General features: G+C 38.3%; 1 protein-coding gene across 1 annotated transcript in view; it reads left to right on the top strand.

Annotated features, from left to right (window-relative positions):
* LRP5 (LDL receptor related protein 5) overlaps window positions 1-12,001 on the top strand; it is a 137,435-nt gene that overhangs the window by 52,592 nt on the left and 72,842 nt on the right. The gene's annotated exons all lie outside the window — the stretch shown is intronic.

The raw sequence follows: 12,001 nt of genomic DNA, 5'->3' as shown, positions 1-12,001 counted from the left end.
TGCAGCTGAATACAACTATAGAAAATTCTTTGGTACAGTGACAAGTCTCATTGGTCCCCTACATGACTAAATGATACTGTTTTGGTTGTTAACGCATCTCTTTTCTTCTGTGACTTTTGCTTCTTTCAGTTTTATTTTTTGTCAAATGTTTTATATATATTTTATACATAAACATGTATAATATTTTTTAAAGACCTTTTAAAGTTTAAATTTCTTATTCTTAAGCTAGAGATAGTCTCGAGATGATTTGATAAGTTGTGTAAAATACACAGATACATGAGTTGTCTGTTTCATGATGGCAGTGGAAACTTGACTGTACTGAGATCACAGGAAAGCTCCTGTAAGTTTCTCTGGGACCAGGAAATGCATTCAGGATCCTATCTGGATATTTTTTGAAGCCCTTTAGTAACCCTAAAGTGTTTATAGTTGTTATTTTATATTTTAAATTCCTTACATTATCATGAATGAAAGAGGATCAGCTTTATTGTCTTGGATTAAATTGACTTAGGGTATGAGTGTTTTAAAAAAAATGTTTATTTATATATGTGTATATACACTTAGTGTATGCTATAAATGCTTAAGGGCAGGAACTGTTAGTGTTTGTGTGTCCCATGATACCTGTAAATGGCCTGCTGATATAGCTGGCAAGTTTGACATTGAAACAGGTACCTGAATGCTCAATTAACTTGGTGGCTTCTTTACACCTGCAAATCTACCCTTACAGAAAAGAGGGTTTACACTGCATGAGATATGGAAATTAAACTCATACTGTACATCAGTGTGAGCAGTCCTTTAAGCCAGCAATAAGAGCTGTTGCTGTTTATTTAGCTTTAAGCATAGTGTGAGTCAAACTAAAAAAGTTACTCATTTTTAGAACCTTCTTTTAATTAATCAGTGATAGGAGGTTGTTTTAAAGGAGTAACAAGGGGAATTTCTTTCCTTTTCTGCTCCCCCTCCTCCCAGTGATAGGTACTTTGTAAAAATCTGGTTCCTTTCAGATATCTCTGTTCAGATGTTTAATTAGCCAGCTGCTTTTTGCAGTAGTCTTGTCCCTGGTATGTCAGAACGTAAGTGGTCATTTGAGACATGACACATTGACCTCAAGATACATAACATTTAAAAAAAAACCCCAAACAACTGAACACTAGAGGTGCATTTCTGCAGTTGAAGGCAACAATTATTTGCCTGAAAATGGGAGAGCTTTGGCTGTTGAGTCAATATCATGTGCTGATAGAAGCTGAATAGTTTCTGCCAGGGAGGTGTGGCAGCTGTAGTTTCTCAAACGGAGAAATTCTGTTTTCCCAGAAAACCCACATGCAGAAAACCCACACGCAATTTCATAATTAGAGAAAAATGTGCTATCTTCAGTGTTTGAAGAGTTAACTTCTCCTATCTATCCTTGATCCTGTTGTTGAGGAAGTTGATCAGAGTTGGCTAATATTCTCAGTGTCTTATTTCTCCTTTGCATTCTGCACATTGCAAAATAGAAAACAGTGGTTTTGGAACCTCTGGCAAATACTGCAGGAATTATACTGGGGTTTTTTATGCAGGAGATAGAAGAGTATAGGAGGAAGAAATGTTAAGGCACTTCCTTCACATCTCCTGTGTGTTTCTTGGTGCACATCATACATTTTAAAAGTTTTGTCTGAGGTTCCTTGGCTGAGCAATCATTACCTTATTACAGCAACTAAGCCTCCAAGCAAGACAAACAGGCAGACAAATACTTTCATTATGAAGTATTTATCTCATGCGAACTAACCACCGGAGAAGGTCTCTTTGCTAAACATGTTTTCCTGATTTATAAAGAGGAACAGTATGGACTAATCCAGACCTTCTGATTAAGTAGATCAGCTGCTAATTAGAGATGAATAGCCTCTTTGCAAAAGGGAAGGGTTAGGGAGACATTTGTTATCAATGTCTGTAGAATCAGCTGTAGAATCAGCTCTTTCAAGTACCTGAGAAAGCTTCTGCTGGTCTTGTGTGAATAATCTAAAATAACTGTCTGGAGTCTTCTAGCACTTGGGGGGTGCTGGAAGAGAAAGCTTCCATATCAGTAAATAAACTCTGATTATATTCTGGCATTGATTTGCAGCTGTATTGGGAAGCAGCATTTAAGTCCTAATCTGTTTGTCACAAGATAAATAAACAAAAAGAAAACTGTATTTTACCTTATTTACTAGAGTCTTGACAGCTGACTCGATACCTGTCTCTCCCCCTTGCTAGCTTTGTGGAAAAGCTGTGGAAAAACGTGATCTTTCGGTTGCAAGATACTTTTACTTCTTAGATGTCTTCTGTCCTGTGCCTGGTGTCTGACTGCCATGGGGAGATGTTACTAGAAGCTGGAGGACTCTTTCTTCACTCCCTCTCTCCCTATTGCACGCCCAAAGGTGTTCTTTTGCTTATGTGGAATTGTTGAAACTGTAAGTTTGTAAGTAAAAACTGTCCAGGAATGGGTACCTGAAGAGTCCAGGGAATCTAGAGGCTACCTTTTCTGTTTCTACTCCATTTCATGAAAATTTCATGAATGGTTTTTTCCCCTTTCATTCATGTGTAGATGTTGTTTGTTTCGAGTCTGTTTTCCCCTTGCCTTTTTTAATGTATTATGTTGATTTTATTTGATTTATATCAAAAGATTGCATTACTTTCTATTCATAGCAACTTTTATCCTTCTAAATGGGGAGTACGTTGTGTAGCGAGCAAATGAAATTGCCTCATATGGAAATGGCCTTATTTCTAATTCCATTGGATAACAGCCATTAGAAACATACTGTAAGGAAGAGACCTGGAGGGCGTGAGGAGCATTCTTGAAGGTCTGCCATATCATCTTCTAGTTCTGTTGTCAGTGGTTTTTCAGGGCTAGTGAATGAAACTTTCTTTTCAAGCTTTGTTGGTGCGTGTTTCAAATTGATGACTACTTTCCAGGACTCTGAAGCACTGTCTAGGTAGAATTTATTTTGTTTGTGGTTAGGGTTTGGGGGGTTTTGTGTGTGTGTGTATAAAGGAAAAAGGGACACTCCCGTTTCAACACTGTTGAGTCTCTGCATTGAAGCTGGTTTTATGCTGCAAAAGAACCACACCCCGAGTCTGCACTGGAAAGGCTTATGTGTAAACTTTGTTATCTTGCATTCAGTATGTGATAGCTACATACATAAAGTTACCAAGACCCAGTGATAACTTGTTAAGCTGCTGTAGCTTGACAGCCTCTTCAAACGTTGGGTGGTCAAGCTCTATTTTACTGCATCAATGTAGCAACAGTGAAATTGCAGTGCTCCCTAGATTTGCAAACTCTAATTTGCAGATGTTTGTATTTGTTTGTTTTGCTTTGGTGTTTTGTTTTTTTCTTGACTGTGTCAGCTCAGAATTGAATTTTCTGTGGCTCCATCATACTTGGAACATAATAAATAATGCTTAAATTTCAAAGCATTTTACAGTTAGAAGCCTCAGAGAGGGCTCATGGGGTGTAAAGTATTTCTTTCTCTTTGTGTAAAGGAAGGCAGCAGTGCAGAGAAACTTAATATGTTCAAGGTCTCAGTGAGTGGGAAATGTCTGCAGTTAGAAGTCAACAGAAGTTGACTTCTTTTGTAGGGATTGTAGAAAAACTGCTGCATTTCTCTTCAGTTGTTTTGGTATTTGGTTTGGTTTTTTTTTTAGATGCTACCTATCTTGTTGAGTTGTAATGAATTTTTGATCAGTGTCTGTATGTATTTGAAAGTGTTACTGCCAAAACTCTGCTTAAGCGAAAGTAGGTGGTGAAATGGATGTCACTTCTGAAGTCAGTGATTTCTTACTCTGAGCCGGTGGAGTTGGATATCTCCAGCAGAGAATAGGTGCATGTGAACTTAAAAATCATGCTTTATGAGGAAAAACCACAATCCAAAACCTACCCTTTTTTGGTGGTAGGGATTTCTGACAGACTTTTTCTTGGCCTGTCCTTTTTCCTATGGCTTGCAATGTTATTAAGAATTCTGTGCAAAGGAATGTTCTTTTTTTTTTTTTTTTTGTTAATAAAGAGTAGAAGCTTGGACTATGATATCCATAAGCTAATATTCAGATTTAGCACTTAACATTTCCAATTTTCTCTTCTCTTTCTTTAAATCTTTCTACATCTACATAAAAATATATATGTGTATATATATACACAGACCTCAGGCTGGGTGGCGGTGCAGGGTAAGACTTAGTTGTTCAAGTGCTTTGAGGCCTTTGGATGAAACCTCTGTATAAGGGCAGATTCTCTGCTTGGTACAGTGATAGCCAGATGATTGTGCTGATCTTTGATTCTGGTTATTACCAGTGCAGTTATACTAATGCTTTTTTGAGTAAGTCTTCTTAAGAGCTAGCTATCCGATCCTCTGACAGTAGTAACTTTACAAAGCTTTGTGCTCTCAAGTATAGTACCGGGTGTGTACAAACTCACAGAAACTCCATTCTAAGCTAAAATAGGGTAACTATGATTTCTGTGTTGCAACAGCTTTTTCTGGAAGAAGCATTACTTTTGTCTTAGTCGGCTGCTTTGTGCTAATGATCTTATCAGCTGTGCAGTTTAACTAATATTCCGTTTGTGGGATCTCATTTTGGTGGCTGTATGAATGTGTCAAAACTCTGATTTGTAGGTGTTTTTCCTGGTTCAGGCAAAGTAACTGTTAGAAGTCTGCTACTCAGATAATGGAAGAAACAGTAGACAATAGCCTTTTCACTGTAACGTGCAGACAGATATGATGTAATTTATGAGTTACGTAAGTGCTCTGGTATTTCCTTTCTTTGTCACAAGTGTTAGTTTTCCTTATGCCTACTTACCTTTCAATTAAATCAAGTCCTGTCTGAATGTGGCCACTCAAAACATTCTTTCAAAGAAACCTTTCCTGTTTCTGTTTTGTTGGTTGCATACTCCCACTGCAGACAGTCCTTGGTTTAAATTGGTAACCCTGATGTGCGTTGCATGTGCAGTGTCGAGTTAGAGAGTACATCACCAGCCTTTTGCAGCCCTCCACTATCACACAGTGAGAAGCAGTGCTGCCTTCCTCTCAGACTGAAAGATAAATGAAGGCCTAACTGGGATGCATAGTGCTGTTCATGTTGCAACTGGCTTTGTTAAGGTATCCAAGGAGAATATAGAAAAAGAATTTTGATTTATTTCTAGGTATTGCCAAAGTTTGTTTAACTCCTTAAATATTACTGTTTTCTGAGGAAGTTGAAGAGCAGGAATAGGATTTTACACAGTGTTGTTGATTTAAACCTCTCACAGTTGGTTTCATTGCATCATTTTTCTTGTGGTGTGAAGAGTGGCTAATACTGAACCCTTGTGCAAGATGTCATAGTTGTGGAAAGCTTATTAAAAAGCATGGCAGTGGTACCAATTTTCATAGGCTCGATATAGAATAATGAAGTTTTCTCTCAGCCCCATAGTCTGGTCCCCTCTTCCCCCTTTTGCCTTACACTGAAACTTTGCCAGGTAATTCACTGTATTACAACAACCAAAAAAATCCCATGCTTTTCTGAAAATCTTTTTAGTTTATCAGGACTGCTGAAATACTGCTGTACTCAAATAGCTTGTAAAGGAGTTGCCTTTAAAGGAGTTGAAGTGCTTTTAACACACTCTTTAAAAAAAAAGTGTCTACCATTTTGTTCTTTGGAGAAGAGCTAAAAGCTTTCCCATTTTTACAGTTTATCTGATTTTCTCCCCACAAATATAGAGATTTCTGAAGTTGCTTGTGATGAGACTGAGTCTATACGTGCAGATACACGCACATGCATGTACATAAAGCTGATGAGTCCCACAGTAGATTGTTGTTCTAGCCTAATTAGCAGACAGACAAATGGGAAAGGAATAGCATGGCATTTTCTGACAAAGATTAGCAGAGGCAGCCACTGAAGTCTACGTGTTTAGGTTGGGTGAATAAATTGGAACATTTGTTACTGTATTATAGATGTCTTGTTACTTTTCAAATGTGAAGGGGACTAATGGAAGAATAAAAAAAGCCTTTCTCAAGGTGGTGAGATGGCCTGTTTTGCTTCTGTCAGCTCTGATTGGAGTTAATTTTGCAAATAGAATATAGTCACCATTTCCAGCACTGAAGCATGAATTTTTAATAACAAGAGCACAAACCAACCAAAGCAAAGCAAAGACAATATCCTAGCGTAGATATTAAAAATACTGATTATTGGGTGTGGGAGGAAAGCATCACGTATAAGTGAAAAAAAAGGCTCTTACCCTGTTTCTATAGAATTTATTGGTGGCAAATAGAACATATAGTCTTCAGGGATTGAGAATAAGTGCCTTGAGCAGTATTATTTTGTTTTCTGTTCTATTTGTTGGGGGGTTTTGTTGGGTTTTTTTTAGTTTGTTTCTTTTTTGAAATTCAGGTATTGCTCTGATGCCCCATCCCTGGAAGTGTTCAAGGCCAGGTTGGATGAGACCCTGAGCAAACTGATCTAGTGGGTGGCATTCCTGCCTATGGCAAGGGGGTTGGAAGTAGATGATCTTTAAGGTCCCTTCCAACGCAAACCATTCTATGATTCTGTCTTAACCAGAACAGTTCATCAGCTTTTATGGATATTAGACGTGCTGAAAATTTCTTTTGAAGGTCTGCAGAAACCTTGTGCTGAATTAAAAAAGAGTAGAGAAAATAAATAGTTCAAAGTTTAAACCAGTTGAAAAAAAGAAAACCATTTTAATTTTAAAATGCTTTCTGAATTGAAACTTTAGAGGGACTTAGTTCCTTCTGGTTTTCTGATCTATGATTTGCATAGCAAACTTTGCATAAGCTTTTTGCTGAAGTGTTTGGTTGCTGCAATTGTGATGTTGGAATAGCTTGCATTCCCCGCTCCCCCCAAAAAAGGCTTTTGTTCATTGTGTGGTGTTATATATGGCCATGTTGTAACAGTTAATAATTTTGCTGGGAATCTCTTAATCATGTGGTTAGAAAAGTGACTGCAGTGAGAGAGGATTTTGAAGATGATGTTAATTAAATATATGCCATAGCACTTCAGCACTAGGTAAGCAGCTAGCTGTAATGTATTAGGCAGGTTCTAGGATATCTAGGATAACATTAGGCAAGTCACAGCATAACACTTCTGTAGCCTTGAAAACATTCCTACCAACATTAATAATCAAAATACCTCCATGATACAGATAAAACTAATGAGCCAGACAAGCGTGTTTGTCCAGGTTTTTAAACAGAACCAATGTAAAGTTCTCATCTCTTTGTGATGTGCTCAGAGCCTGCTGCCAACTCTTTTTCTCTAGCAGAAATTTGTTAATGGAGTCAGATATAGTTATAACTAACACTGTAATTTTAAACTACATTGTAATTAAGGATGAGGGGTTTTGCACCTATCAAATTACTCACTATAATGATCTTTTACCAACTTTCAAGCAGGGCATGTAATGTAGTGGTGGTAACATTTTCTCTGTTCACGTGTTTTTTAACATTCAAGGATACATGTCTGTCAGGGGTCTCGTGTAATATTTGACTTAATGTTAAACATCTCTACAGTGGAAGTTGCCAAGAAGCCAGAACTTTAAATGGTAGCTCATTTCCGTTATTATTTCTTTTTCCCTTAAGACTCATTTAGAGGTATGTTAGAAATTGCCAAGAGGCGTCCAGTTCAGCCACCAATAAAACGTCCCAGTTGTCAACTGAAGTGAAGATTTTGTTGTTGGTGGTGGTTTGGTTGGTTGGTTGGTTGGTCAGCAGAGAGAAGTTTTCTTCTCCCTGTTCATTTTTAGCCATGTATGTCCATGGGACAGAATTGAGGTTGGGAATATTTCTACAATAGTGTCTGCCTGCAGAAGAAGTCAGAGCAGCTGAATGTGTCAGAAACAGGTTGTTTTCTTCTGTTTGTAGGAAGGTTGTAGTCATGATGTAGTTGATTCATGGTATTTGAGCTGTCCTGTTCCTGGTCAAAATACTACTTGGTATGCAAATAAATGTGTGGTCTTATGCACAGGTGAACATATAACAGAGCTGGATGAGATGAAGCTGAGTCTAATTATTGCTGCTCTGAGGAAGTGTAGACTGTTTTGGTATTAGTTATGAATTTTAGGGGGTGTTAAGAGTGTCTTTCAAACCATTGTCTCATCAGCATCTCTAGACTCTGGGCCTTAGACTGCCAGTTCCATCCTCTGTCTCTGACCTTGTTCACAGTGAACCAAGGTGAAGCTGCAATCCCTCGTGTGAAGAGACAAAACATATGCAGTTGATTCTTATCTGTTTGTTCCCATGCAATGAGGTTTGTAATGTTGATAGTCCTAGAAATACATGTAATATTGGTAGTTGCTGTGTTGTCAGTTGCTACTCATATATTTGATGGCCCTCTGCTTCTCACTACTTGTACTGCAGTATTAAGATTATGATTGCAGACACATAAATATAGTAGAAATTCAGAAGTTAAGATGGATATGAACCTGAGTGCTGCCCTCCTGTTTCTTGAATATTAACCAGCTCTGTTGGACCCCTCTTTTCTCTAGGACATGTTCCCATGGGATTCTTCCAAGAAGATCCCCAAAGAGGCCAAAGTTAGCTTTCATCACGACCTTATTCATGGCTTTGCTTCTTCATTGCAAGATCCTGTACTGCACCATCTTGTCACTGCAGCCAAGGCTACCCCCAGCATTCACATCCCCAGACAGTCCTTCCTTGTTAGTACAAGGTCCAGCAGCCCACCTCTACTCAATGGTCTCTCCACTACCTGTATCAAAAAGTTGTCATTAAATCTCTGCAGGAACCTCCTGGACTGTGTGTGCCTGGGTGTGTTGTTCCTCCAGCAGAGATCAGGGTGGCTGAAGTCCCCCATGAGAACCAGGGCCTGTGACTCTGAGGCTCCTTTCAGCTGTCTGTAAAAGACTTCATCCACCTCCTTCTCCTGATCAGGTGTTCTGGAACAAACACCCACAACAATGTCACCCTTGCCTAGTCTGCCCTTTAATCCTAACCCATAAAGTCTCAACTCACTTATCATTCTCCCCGAGACAGAACTCTGTGCATTCCAGGTGTTCTCTTACATAAAGGGCAACTCTACCACCTCACCTTCTTGGCCTGTCTTTTTTAAATATATAATTCAAAACTCTTCTGTGTTTGTAGAGCACTTAGATGACCAGACACATCCCCCTTTCCATGTTGAGTTTTGAGGCCTGAATTTTTACTTAACTTGGACTAAACAGGAGTTTTTATTTTGACTTCCATAATTGAAATATTTCAGAAACATAGAAGCTAGATATAAAACCTCATTACATGAGGTATTTGGTTCTGCTGTAGTTGCTATGCTGCTGTAGCTTCCTCTCTGACCTCTGCAGTTGCAGGTCCGTGTCCTGATTTATAGGTGCTCTCTCTAACAGTGATTTTTTCCTCCTCTTTGACTGTTAGGGTGTAATTCTAATTTGCATTAGAAAATCAAATGTTTTCTGTGTGTTTAAGTAAATGGGTAGGACCTTTGGAAAATTTTTCCTGTAAAGAGACTATTTGGTGGTGGATAATAATACTGTTGGAGGTAATATGGAGGTAATAGTAATTAAGATATAATATACCATGAATTGCTTTTCATTTCTGCCGTTGTGAAGCTAACACACTCTGGATAAATCAGTGTCTGGTGACACTATTAGTTCTTCAAAAATAGTAATGTTAAAATAAAACAAGCACGTGTAATACTTAACACCATGGAAATCGATACCAGTTAGGAACTTGTAATAAAATGTCAACACAAACATGTTAATGAAACAGAAGAGATCTAAAACCCTTTCTAGACTAGTCACACAGTCTCCATAAAAACACTGGTTTTAACACTGCAGAGATCAGTTTTGACTACAAATGATTTTGAAGATCTTCCCTTTCTGCATAGAGTTGATTCTCTCCATATTATCTAGGTTTTAACCTGTTTTCTAATCCAGAGCTGTCATCATAGCCCCGAGACTACTGTTCCTGGGGTAATCCTTGGTGGAGAGAGCGAGAACAGCATCACAGAGTATGGACTGCTTTTGTTTCCAAATGGCTTTTTAAAATAGCTGTGGGGGAACTGTCTCACATTTGGTGTACTCTAAAGTAGTTACCATGAAGTAGTTAACAGTGTCACCTTTTTTCATGCTGTTTGCCATTACAGATAGTAAATTTTTCAAAGATGATTTGTTGAAATCTGCATCTAGCAAAGAAGCATGGTAGAAGAGGAGGTATAAGCTTTATATTGGATTTGTGTCCACCATAGTTTTTAAGAAAATGATTAATTGATTTTTCACTGTTCAGGAATTAAGCCAGCATTTTTAAATATAATTTTAAATATCAAAAGCTGGTTTAGGTATCCCAATTTTTTTATTTAGTAAGGGTTCTAAAATCCAGGACATTCATAAAGCTTTTGAAAATGAATAGTTTTGCTAGTAATGCCTTCTATGGATTGCTGAGGCATGTTGTTCCCTCAATAGAAAGGTTACTAAGTTTGCTACGTCCAGAAGAGAGCAGAAGTTTCAAGCATAAGAAACACTCTTCCTGAAAACCTGTTTTTATTTTGCAACCTTTGAAGTTAGAAAATGTGTATTGTGGACAGGTGGTAGATGTCTCTCTTACTTTGCTGTCACGAATGTATGGGCTTCAACTCCTCCCTTTTCTCCAAGGGGTTTGTGAGCCTTGAGTTGTTGTTTCTCTCCTTCAAGCCTTCCCTCAGAGTTTGTTGGTGCAAATGATATTGTAGTTGTCAAACCTTGTCAGCTGACACTGATTGGAAGTGTTTGTGGAGCTCTGCAGGTCTGGTTGTTAACTTAGGCTGATGGATTTATTTATTTTGAGTTAGTTTTTGTTTAGATCAGCTCTTTACTGTGGTTTGCAACACACACCCATGCTGTACTTGCATGTGAGAGGGGGTGATAGAGGAGTGAGGACAAGCAGCCCATGTCAAGGAGAAAAGCAGCACTACTTAATTCAGGAGCTGATTCTTGAGGTAGTTCAAAGTGTTTGGGTGATGTTACAGCGCTACTCTTCTAGATCCTTTCTTGCATTATACACTTGCAGGCTAAGCACTATTTCTTTTCAGAGCTTCTGAGACATTATTTGGAGACTAAGCCCTGATTTCCAAACCCAAAAGCAAATAGCACAGTCCAGTATCCATTGTTAATGTGAATTTGGTTTTTGCATGCAATAGATTTAACTCCAGAACTCCATAAGCATATCTAGGTGTGAAATATTTATAGAAGAGTATTCTCATGAAGCTTTAAATGTCTGCTGTTCCTAGGGGGTTCAAAAGGTATGTCCCATGATAGCCATTTTCATTCAGTCTGAGCTGTTGGTGGGAACTGGAAGTTGCTGCCTCCTACAGGTGTTTGCTGGTCTGGATGAAATGCAACAAAGTACTTCTGTTCAGGTTTCCAGTTTTGGAGTGCTGCCAAACAATAAAAACTTCTTTTCAGTTTTCAAGCTACACAGCATCAATTTAATAACAGAGCAGGAAAAAACCACATATTGCTCTTTTTGTACATGCATGGATGAGCGTGGGGAAACTCTGTTAAGCAACTGGATGTTTGCTGTGTGTCCTTCTTTTGTACTAATAAAAGAAGCTGCCACTTCATTGTCAGACAACACTGAAGATGCCATTTGTCCTTGAAATTTACTCTAAGTTGTTGTTTGGCACCATTTCCAAAGCAGTGGAACTTTGTAGTGGGGAGGAAGAATAGAGGAGAGAAAAGAACAGCAATCCTATTGCCTTAGAATTAGATTTGCATCAACTTTGGCCAGATGATAAATACTTGTTGTGGTTGTAACTTGCTTTCTTGTTGTGCTGTCTGGAGCAAATCATTAATGTAATTTGTTTACAAAATACTTGAGTCTTCTGTAAGCCCTTTTCATTTATTATGCAGGGTGTGTGTGTGAAAACTGTCTAATGCACTGATACAGCTAGTGGGGAATTTGGCTGAGCAATTCTGTGTAACATGATGAAATGTTTGGACCTACGCTCACCAATGCATTTATTTATTTATTTATTAGATTCTAGATAGAGATTGCTATAATCCATATTAGATTAGAAG

This window comes from Corapipo altera, unplaced genomic scaffold, assembly GCF_003945725.1.
Source record: "Corapipo altera isolate COAL_440 unplaced genomic scaffold, ASM394572v1 23b, whole genome shotgun sequence".
Taxonomy (NCBI): Eukaryota; Metazoa; Chordata; class Aves; order Passeriformes; family Pipridae; genus Corapipo; species Corapipo altera.
This window is presented reverse-complemented; position numbering and strand designations above follow the sequence as displayed.